Below are 10,926 nucleotides of genomic sequence, written 5' to 3'. Positions count from 1 at the left end.
AGAAGCACGGCGCGGAGAGAGATGGGGCTGAAGGTAGAAAAAAGGATAAGGATAAGATTTGGGCCAGTTGTGTGAGGCCCACCTACACACGTCTGGCGCGGGGGTGTTTTCTCTGACGCTGGAGCTAGCACGGCCCTCGAGACCGGCCGCAAATTCGGCCGGCGTGCCGTCCCGAAGCGTTTCTCTTATAAGGGCATCTCCAGCCGTTGGCCCCCCCAGGACGCATAAAAATCGCCCCCGGGGGCGAGCCGGCGATGCACTCGGCGCTGGGGACGGTTTTGCGTCCAGTCCTCGCCCCCAGCTCGCCCCCAGGCGCCGAAATTGGCCCACTTTGCAGCCCAATTTCGGCGAATAAACGGCCCATATGGGCGAGAATAGGCCCATATTCGGCGTGGTTTCGCCGTGTCTTGGCGTTCAATTATCAACACAATTATTTCTTATCACATATTTCATCGCAGAAAAATTAAATACTTCAACAAAATACTACAACAACAAATAGTTCAATACAAATTATATTGTTCAACAAATAAAAACTCGTATTTCATCACGAGGCGTCCCCCTTGAGCCTCCATAGGTGCTCAATCAGATCTTTCTCCAGTGATGATGCACCTGTGGGTCTCGGATCTCCTGACGCATACTGAGATAGGCAGTCCAAGTTGCCGGTAGCTGGTGATCAACTTCGGCTAGAGGACCCTGCCTGTAGTATGGTTTAGTGTTAAACACTGGGTCTTCTTGCTCGCTCTCGATGATCATGTTGTGCAAGATGACACAGCAAGTCATGATCTCCCACATTTGATCTTTCGACCAGGTCTGAGCGGGGTACCGAACAACAGTGAATCGAGATTGGAGCACACCAAATGCCCGCTCGACATCCTTCCTGCAAGCCTCCTGAAGCTTCGCAAACCAGGCGTTCTTGCCTCCTGCCACAGGGTTTGAGATCGTCTTCACAAATGTCGACCATCTAGGATAGATGCCGTCAGCTAGATAGTACCCCTTGTTGTATTGGTGCCCATTGATCTTGAAGTTCACCGGAGGAGAATGGCCCTCAACGAGCTTGACAAAAACAGGAGAGCACTGCAGCACGTTGATGTCATTGTGAGTTCCTGGCAATACCAAAGAAGGAGTGCCAAATCCAGAGGTCCTGTGTGGCTACCGCCTCAAGCACCACACTGCAACCGCCTTTGGCGCCTTTGTACATTCCCTGCCAACCAAATGGGCAGTTCTTCCATTTCCAATGCATGCAGTCGATGCTTCCAAGCATCCCAGGAAATCCTCTTGCTGCATTCTAGGCTAGGATCCGAGCAGTGTCTTCCGCATTGGGTGTTCTTAAGTATTATGGCCCAAACACTGCCACCACTGCCCGACAGAACTTGTAGAAACACTCTATGCTGGTGGACTCGGCCATGCGCCCATAGTCGTCGAGTGAATCACTGGGAGCTCCATATGCAAGCATCCTCATCGCTGTCGTGCACTTCTGGATGGAGGTGAATCCAAGAGCGCCAGTGCAATCCATCTTGCACTTGAAGTAGTTGTCGAACTCCCGGATGGAATTCACAATCCTGAGGAAGAGCTTTCGGCTCATCCGATAACGGCGCCGGAATGTTCTCTCGCCATGAAGTGGAGCATCGGCGAAGTAGTCGGAGTAGAGCATGCAGTAGCCTTGCAGACGATGCCGGTTCTTTGCTTTCACCCGCCCCGGCGCCGAGCCACCTCGCCGCGGCTTTTCACTGCTCGCCAGCAGCTGGGCGAGGGCGGCGAGCATCATCAGATGCTCTTCTTCCTGGACGTCGGCCGCGGCTTCCTCCTCCAGCAGCGCGGCGAGCTCTTCCTCCTTATCCGAGTCCATCGCCGAGACGGGCAAATCGTCGAACACCTTGCGCTCGGTGGCCGTGAACCCGCCGTTAAACCGCGCCTCCGCGGCCGGAAACTGCGACCGGAAACGCCCAGCTGTTGCGGGAGGGGCTGCCGCGGCGAAGCGCTGCTATTTTCCAGCGGGGAATGGCTACCTACCGGAGTCGGGCCGCGGCCGTCGCCGGGATACAGCTAGTGGTGGCCGAGGGCGCGGGGGGTGCGAGGCGGGTCAGGGAAGAAAACCTTGACTTTTCCCCTGGCGGTGTGGGTCAGGCGTGCTTTTCCCTAGCGCCGGAGCCCAACGGCTCCCCAGCGCGCCGGGTTCGGCCTATGACCGCGGACGGAAAAAAGGTCCGAACCGACGATTTTCGGCGTCCTGGGGGCGCGACCGGACCGTTTTTTCGGCGCCGGCGCCGAAAAAATGGTCTAGGGGGCCTGTTGGGGACGCGGCTGGAAATGCCCTAAAAATCTGTATCCTGGAGACTTAACTCGCCGGACAAGCTTCACACCTAAGGAAGGGTACGAGACCTTGCGGTCGATCTGAATCACGCACACACGAGAACGAGGAACTTGCAGATGCAGTACGAGTCCCGACTCGGAACATGACTCACTAGAATAACCTATTCCGATTACAACTAAGACACGACAAGGAAACAAACCGGAGTCGACTTCACCACACGTACACGTACGTCGCCCCAATATAGCGGGTCGGCGGACGATACCATCAATTGTAACGAACCAAACGCATCGCCGCTATCAATATCGCCCGCCTTACGTGATTACGTTTCGCGCGGCGCCATGTCAGATCTTGCTGCCGCCGCCGCCGCCGCGGCGCCCAGGCGCTCGGGCCGTCGCCCCTGGGTGCTCGCCGACGCCAAGTGCCACGTCGGTGACCGCGACAACACGACCACCGCCCACGCCGTCACCAGCCAAGGGAGCGACATCAAGGTGACCTTCGAGCTGGCGGACCCGCCTGCCGTCTCTCGCTGCTACGTCCACTGCCATGGCCTTGGGGAGAGCCGCTACGGGGGAGATCCCATGGTTCTGTGCTCGGCGGACGCCTTTGTCCTTCTCGTCGTCCCCTTCATCCACGGCTCCAGGCCAGGTCCAGGGGCTCAATCTCTACGCGGGAGATCCCGTGGTTCTCAGTTCGGTGGATGCGGGGAGTACAATGATTTCTTTGTCTACAGGGCAGGTCCAGGGGCACCATCTCTCTCCCTTCTCCCTGGCGTCGACTCCTACCGCTCTCCCGACTACGTCACGCTGGCCGGCGTTGTGCCCCTCGGCGGCGCCGATCTCAACAGCAAAGACTACACCGTGGTCTTTCCCTCGCTATCAAAATTTCGCTCGCGATACACCAACGACTCTACTAGGAAGGAGTACGACCTCTACGTGTATCGCTCCGATATCTCTGACTGGCAGTGGCACAACATGGTGTCCAAGAAGAACAATTCCGAGGTAATTATGCAGCACGAAGGCACCCGCGTGACCTTTGCCGGAAGGGGAACACTCGGCTGGGTCAATCATTGGCATGGAATTCTTCTATGCAACGTGCTCGACCAGTATCCGGTCATGCGTTTGATTGAATGGCCTGTTCCATTGCCTTGCGATCTGGTGTTGCGGTTTGGCATGGGAGTCGACAATATCTACGCACGGCCGTTCCGTGATGTCACTATAAGCAATGGCGTGATCAGGTTCGTCGAGCTGAAATCTGGTCAGTGTACTGATACACGCAATGAGAAAGGGGTCATTGGCCAAGGCTGGACGGTCACCACATGGAACAGGGAGATCTCCTCAAATAAGTGGCAAAAGAGGTTCACTGTCAAGGCTGATGACGTGCCTGTCACAGGTTCAAGTTACCCTAAGGTATCGGGTGACAAGAGGTTGAGCTGGGACAAAATGGTTCATGGTGGGCCCACTCTGAGCTTGTATGACGACGATGTTGTCTACATCATGGCTAGACTAGACATCCGCCACCCAGTTGCATGGATGCTTGCCATTAACATTAAAGAGAGAACACTTGAAGCGGTCAAGCAGTGTTCTGCTGAAAAGATGCTTGGTCTTGAACCGACTTATGTTCAGTGTGCCTTATCCAACTACCTCATGTAGTGGAGAAGTTGATGAGGAATGGGAGCTTGCAGTAAAACTACGGATAAGCCAGTTATAAGGTGTTTGTATTAGCAATCTTGATGATTTATAGCTTGCCTACAGATTAGCAACTTTATGGCATGTGCTTCTTAGTGAGTTTTTTTTTCTGCGATGAAACAATGAGTTTATTCCTCAATAATGGTATAGTTACATGTGCTTCTTATTGACAAGTGATCTTTCTTTACGACTCGAGCTGAGTTATCAGAAATTATCAATTAACATGAACAAGATTACAAGAATATCGAAACTCGTGTGTCTTTTCCGCTAGGCTGCATCAAAACTAATCCTACAACCATGCAGCTGCTGAAGCAAAAGTTAGTTGACGACATAGCCCAACCAATATAATTTGATTTTGAGCTCAGAACAGCTTGTCTTAAACCAATATAATTTGATTTTGATTTTGATTTTGATTTTGCCCGCAGCCTCCCCCGCCGGCTCGCGCTCGCGCCCTCCTCTGCTCCGCCAGGTCGCCTCCCCCGCCTCTCTCTGGCTCGCGCTTGCCCCCTCCGCCAGGTCGCCTCCCCCGCCGTGCTCTGGCTCGCGCTCTCGCGGCTGTGTTGCTTGCTTCGGGTGGAAGGCTTTGCTTGGACTGTGTGGCGCCGCGGCATGGGCGGGCGCCCGACTCTGCCCCCGTGGCATGCCGGAGCCGCGGCAGCTCGTCCGCCGGCATGTGGTCGTGGCGTGGCCGGGCCGGAGCTCGCTGCGTGTGGCCATGGCGTGTGGGCGGGCGGTCGGGCGGGCACGGCGCTGCCTGGGCGGACGGGCGCGGCTGTGGGCTCGATCGTCTTCGCCCTTGTCGTCAGGAGAGCAACAAGGAGGAGGACGACCAGTGGACGCTCTTCATCGATCTGCCGGTGCTGGAGGCCGCCACCGCCGGCTTCTCCGACGGCAACCTGCTCGGCCGCGGCGGCTTCGGCCGCGGCGGCTTCGGCCGCGGCGGCTTCGGCCCCGTCTACAAGGCAAGAGACCAGCAACCTCCTCCTCCTCCTTGTTGCTCACGCCGTCGTCCTCGCGCGGTGCCTCGGCGACGCCGTCGTCGGGAAGGAGCAGGAGACAGTGGAGGACGCCATGATGAGGTAGGGCGCAGCCGTGGCCTGGACGGCGCGGCGCGGGCGGGACGCGTCTACTACGCCCGCCGGCCACCGCGTCCTGGGCGCCCGCCCCGTCCTCGTGCAGCCCGCTGACGGGGCGTGTCGAGGCGGCGAGCAGCGGGCGCGGCCTGGACGGGCGCGGCCGTGGTCAAGATGCTCGATGAAATGCTGCTGCCTCCGTGGGAGCCCAGCGCTGCTCGTGCTCATGTCCGTGTGGTCTTCCGCCAGGCCTCCGTCGACGCTCGCGCTCCTCCGCTAGCTGGAGGTCGTCGACACCGCCGCGGTCAAGGTGCTCGAGGAAATGACGCTCCGATTGTGGGAGTCCAACGCTGCTCGTGGGGAGGCAGCGAGTGGAAGTGGTTTGGCCCCCAAGGCCTAAGTTCTCGCCGGCAGCCCCCCAGGAGGCGAAAAAAGGTGCCTCCGGGGGGGCAAACGGCTGAAGATGCCCTTAGTGCTCTAAGTGAGGTTCACTTTATTTATATTTATTGAAATAAATTGGTGGTGATTGATAGATTGGCAAGAACTAGTATATTGTAGTATGGATACAGTCCGTGTCTTTGCCCACCAAAAAAAGCCACGGCACGCCGTTGGGACAGCTGAGCCGCGGGGGCGACGTGGCTTATGTACGAGCCGAGCCGGCTTCACGCCCGTGACGTTTGGGCCCACTATGTCAGCTCGAGGGCGAGGTTTTTTTTTCTGCGGATGTGTTTTCTTTTAAGAGTGCATTGACCGGTGTGGACGTGCGGGTGGATGGGGACGCCCGTGTGATCGTGCATTAACGGCCCTGCCATGCATGGCTGCAGTAACTGCGGCGTGCATGCAGGCCCCGTGAGCGACCGCCCACCGGACTCGGCTGCCGCGTTTGATGCGACCGCCCCCTGCCGCACGCCTTCCGCCTCGGGCCGCCCGTATTCCTCCTCGCGTCGCGCACCACCGACACATCGTCTGCCGCGACCGCCTGCCTGCTGCTGCCGGCCCCTAGGTCGCCCGCCTGCCGCCCTCGTCTACCACGCTTACCGCTGCCGCGCGTGCCGCGACCGACCGCCTGCCGCCCGCCGCCTGCCTTGGGCCTGTAGGGTAACGCAGCAGAAAACAAAAATTTTCCAACCTACGGACCAGCCCAGGACCACTGTGGATACTGCATACATGGTATGATCCTTTTTGTTACCGACTCGTAGCGCAGCGGGAAGTAGAGTCGATGACGATCGGCGGTGCAGATCCCCGCAGCTAGGATTTACAATCTCCCAACCGCGAGGATGTATACCCTCATCTGCTCCTCAGACAGCCCTTCGGGAGGCGGTCGAACAGCCCCCCGGATGGTGTCGCGGACAGTCCTTCGGGAGGACCTTCAAAACTCGAACGGTCACTCGGACAGCCCTTCGGGAGGACCTTCAAAACTCGGACGGTCACACGGACAGCCCTTCGGGAGGCACTCACGAACTAAAACCGAAACTACGATCTCTCTACAGAGTTGAACACATACAGTGTTATCTATCCGGCAGGGCTTCGCCGTCCAGAACTAGTTCCTGCCGGAACCCAGACAGCCTTACGGCTCTACGAAACTCTTTTCGTGGGAGAGAGAGAAGAAGCCAGATCATTGCATGGCACTTGTATGTGAGAAGGGATGAGGTTTGGGCAGCCCCCTCACCTCCTATTTATAGGGAAACCAAGGGGTAGGATGGGTATTCTGAAATACCAAAAGTGCCCCCACTTTATGTCACACACAAAGGGTATAAAAGGCATAAAGGGATGACAAGTGGAGCCCCATGGAGGAGCTGCACCCTCCAACGTCCCACCTTCATGGGCCCCCCAAAGGGGGTTCCTTGATCCCCAAGTCCTTCTAGAAGCCTTTTGGAAAAAGCCCCAAAAGGTGGCTTTCCATAAATATCCCAAAAAGTACTTTCACTATTCACGACGATATTTTTCAGCGTCCGTTCGAACTGAAAATATTTATGTGGGCTTAGAACATTTCCAGTACCCACCAAAATGATTTTCAACGTGTTCCGAAACAATTCCGGTTTAGTGATTTTCATCTGCGAAAAGCATCTGAAGTGGTTCCGGCAACTCCGGAGCATATCCGGTTATTATCCCGGAAAATTCCAGAAAGCTTCCAGAATGATTATGGCACCCTCCAAGAATTATCAGGCATGTGCCGAAACCAATTTGACTTAATGGTATCCCCTGAAACATCTTTTCAGTTTCATCGAAACTCATCCGATGACCTCTCTCTCTGCGGAACCTTTTCCGCTGTCCGAAACTTTTCCAGTGTCTGAAACTTTTTCGGTGATTTTCTCTCAGACTCCTTGTCTAGTATTCAGCAGATAGATGACCCTTAAGCGTGTGACCCTATAGGTTCGGTGAAGTATAGACATGACCCGGAACCCCTTCCGACCAATGATCAACATCGGAGCCGTGGACACCCATATTGACCCCTATACCCACACGAATAAATATTTGAGTGAACCTCCAGTTGCAGTGAGCTATTCCTGTTGCTTCGTGATATGTCACAAACAGCCGAGGTGAGATTTATTGCATCCTCATGGACAAACAATTTGTCCACCATGCAAGTTACCTCGTTATCAGTTTTGTTCTCTTTTCTCGTTTCCGTGTTCCGGCATCCCAGTGATTAAATCACACTGTGTCTGGCCAGACGATGATGGATACCGTAATACCGAGAGGGCCCGAGAATATCTCTCCATCGTCGGAGGAGCAAATCCCAATCTTGAGCTATCTAGTTACTTGACACACATTTCCATGAACCCGTAAGCCGCCGTAATATCCACCCATTTACGGATGACGTTTAACAAACCCCAAAATTCATGAAGCAAGCATGAAGAAACTCGATACTCTAATGGTCTAAGGAATCATGCAAATGTTAACCATCTCTGTGTTATGTACCATTAACTTGTGACGAATGAATCTCTTAGCATAACATCAATCCGGGTCGATTCAACACAAATGTTCTCTTAATATTGTGCCCTCAAAGTTGCTGGCATTGACATGCCCATGATAAGGAAAACAGAACCATCATGCAACACTTGAGCTAGTCTTAGAGGCCAGACTAAGAATACTTCTTACCGTTTATTATTCCACACGTGCATATGAGTCTTCCTCCGAGCCTCGTGGATATTGCAGACTCGAGAATCATTGCAGTTATAGCATGGAACATAAACATAATTATGAACTCGGAGATAAATAATATCATTTATTATTGCCTCTAGGGCATATCTCCTACAGACTCCCACTTGAACTAGAGTCAATAATCTAGTTAATGCTAATGCACTTTACACCTATGGCATACTGGTGTAAAAAATGCTTCGCATGTGGTATAGCCTAATGTCCATCGGATCTGACAATTTCAGCTCCGTGTGTATCTCTGCATATCCTCGCATTTTCATGCTTTCACAAAATTCATATTTTGTGTGGACTTGGCGTTGTATGTATGTGAATCATAGGCCGAACCTGGATTCCTCGGACTGAGTTATGGAGCAACTACCTGCCGTAGTGTCCCATTGACAAAAGCCATCTTGGAACCATACTAAGTTCATGAATGAACTATATGATTCAACATCTTCTTTTGTCACTTCTAAAGCGTCAAAATACCTAGTCATTTGTTATAGAATTCGCCACAGTATCCTGTTGGGAACAATTTCCAACTACCGTGCCACCATATTGTGTATTACACAAAACCCTTAACTTAAATCAAAAATCGCATGGAGAAGATGAAGATTGTATCGATGTAACATTTTACAACGAACTCTTCATGATCTCTGCTTGCGAGAAAACATATCATCAGTACTTACTCTAGTACTCAATGACATCTTTCATTGTTGTCCCACAATCAGTACTTTGATCACTTTAGTATCCATACTCGCAACACATTGGGAGTATCGGACATATCTGGTTGTTTTACATACCATGGAATACATGATTAATCCAAACACAAAAGTGTGTGGAATCTGCATCATGTATTTTGCTCATCAGTGTTTTGGGACATAGAGTCTTGCAAAAAACTCTTCCATGTGACTCCGGCAAGAATCACTCCTTGGCGGTTTTAAATGCTAAAAGGTTTTAGCACCTTGTCAATATGTATTCATTGCTTAGCCCTATTAGGTAAATCTATCTCCATAGATCATTATGCCTAACATTGAGGCTATTTAGCCTAAGCACTTCATCAAAAAACTATTTTCAAATGAAGTCCTAATTTGTGTCAAGAAATTTATTTCCAATTGACAATGTGTCAAGCACACAAGGTTTTTAGAAATATTATTACGCTCCCACTTACTTTCTTGAATTACAAGCATCTTCGTTACCCATTGATGAAGTCAAACCCATTTGACCATTTCATCAAAGCACGGAGATTCCAACTCCATTTTGCTCTCTTCTGTCCATCGCTGGAACTCTGAAGTTTGCACCCTTACTAGCATCCTCTGGATAGACAAAATGCCTTGGACTGTAACACATGCAAGTCCTTGGTTTCATTTCCATCAGATGGAAATCCTATTGCCATCCATGTTTCATATCTCATGATTGAAATATGTATTAATTGCTAGTTCAACCCGAACCGACTTTAAGCATCGCTACAATGAAAACAACCTCATCGTAGTCAACTCTTGAACTTGTTATTTCAACAAGTCGAGCTTTATGGATAAAACATTTTTATCCGTATCAGTTTTAAGTTCCATAAATATTCGTTAGACTCTAAGTCTTTCGAAAGGTGTATCAAGGTTTTAATCTTGAATCACTTATATGGAAACTAACTCGGGTTGTATTGGCATTTAGCCAATTCCGGAGTCAGGGCCCATCAACGCTTCCTTGTGTATCGTAGGTACGATGTTGTCTAACAACAATATCTCGTTTGCGCACCTGAGAGGTTTGCACGAGCCTTGCCTACGTGGTTCAGCTGCAAGCTCGACCGAAGTTCATACATTTTATTGTAGAGACTTCCGTATCTGTCGCAGTAGGAAACTCTGGAATTACTTCCAATGTCTCTTTACTTTGATCTGATGACGAAGATACTGTTTATCTCGTCGAGTTGCACTATTCTCCCACTCACCTTTTTGAAAGAACCATTCTCTTTAAAAGTACACCGTTTCGCGGCAAAACTATTTGCTTCGGTATAGTGAGGGAGGAATACCCAACATTTTGGTATAACCTACAAAGTAGCACTTGTCTGATTTGGAATAGGTTTGTAACCTTTTACACAAGCCCATATTCCAAATGTTAAGAAAAGATATAACATGGTTGGGCGTACCATACCATGGCTTCATTTCAACAGACCCGATGTAGCTCTTTTCAGTGTAAAAGCCGCAGTCTCTAAAGCATCACTTTAAAAGGGATAATGGCAATTTTATTTATGTCTTGTTTGACCTTACCATGTCATAAATGGTTAGATTACATCTCCACGGACTTTTCACTTGCAGTGGTGTTCCGGAAGGTGCAAGTTATGAAACTCTTTTCACAACTCATCAGACATTCGCTAAACTTGTACACTAGTAGAAAAAGGGTCTAATGTGAGACACATTAGTGTGGGTTCGAAGTTGGCCCGGCACTAAAGGCACCATATGCATTAGTACCGGTTCGTGTTGAGCCTTTAGTACCGGTTCGTGCCACGAACCAGTATCGTGGCAGGTTGGCGTCAGGCCGGGTCCCCACGAGCCCCTTTAGTACTGGTTTGTGACACAAACCGGTACTAAAGGTCTAACCTATAGTACCAGTTCGTGCCACGAACCCACACTAAAGGGGCAAATTTCAAACTCTACCCCCCCCCATATCGCCATTTCAGTTTTGAAAAAATCAAAAGAAAATGATAAAAACTTCAAAAAATAAAATCCTT

Source organism: Triticum dicoccoides, chromosome 3A, assembly GCF_002162155.2.
Source record: "Triticum dicoccoides isolate Atlit2015 ecotype Zavitan chromosome 3A, WEW_v2.0, whole genome shotgun sequence".
Lineage (NCBI taxonomy): Eukaryota > Viridiplantae > Streptophyta > Magnoliopsida > Poales > Poaceae > Triticum > Triticum dicoccoides.
This window is presented reverse-complemented; position numbering follows the sequence as displayed.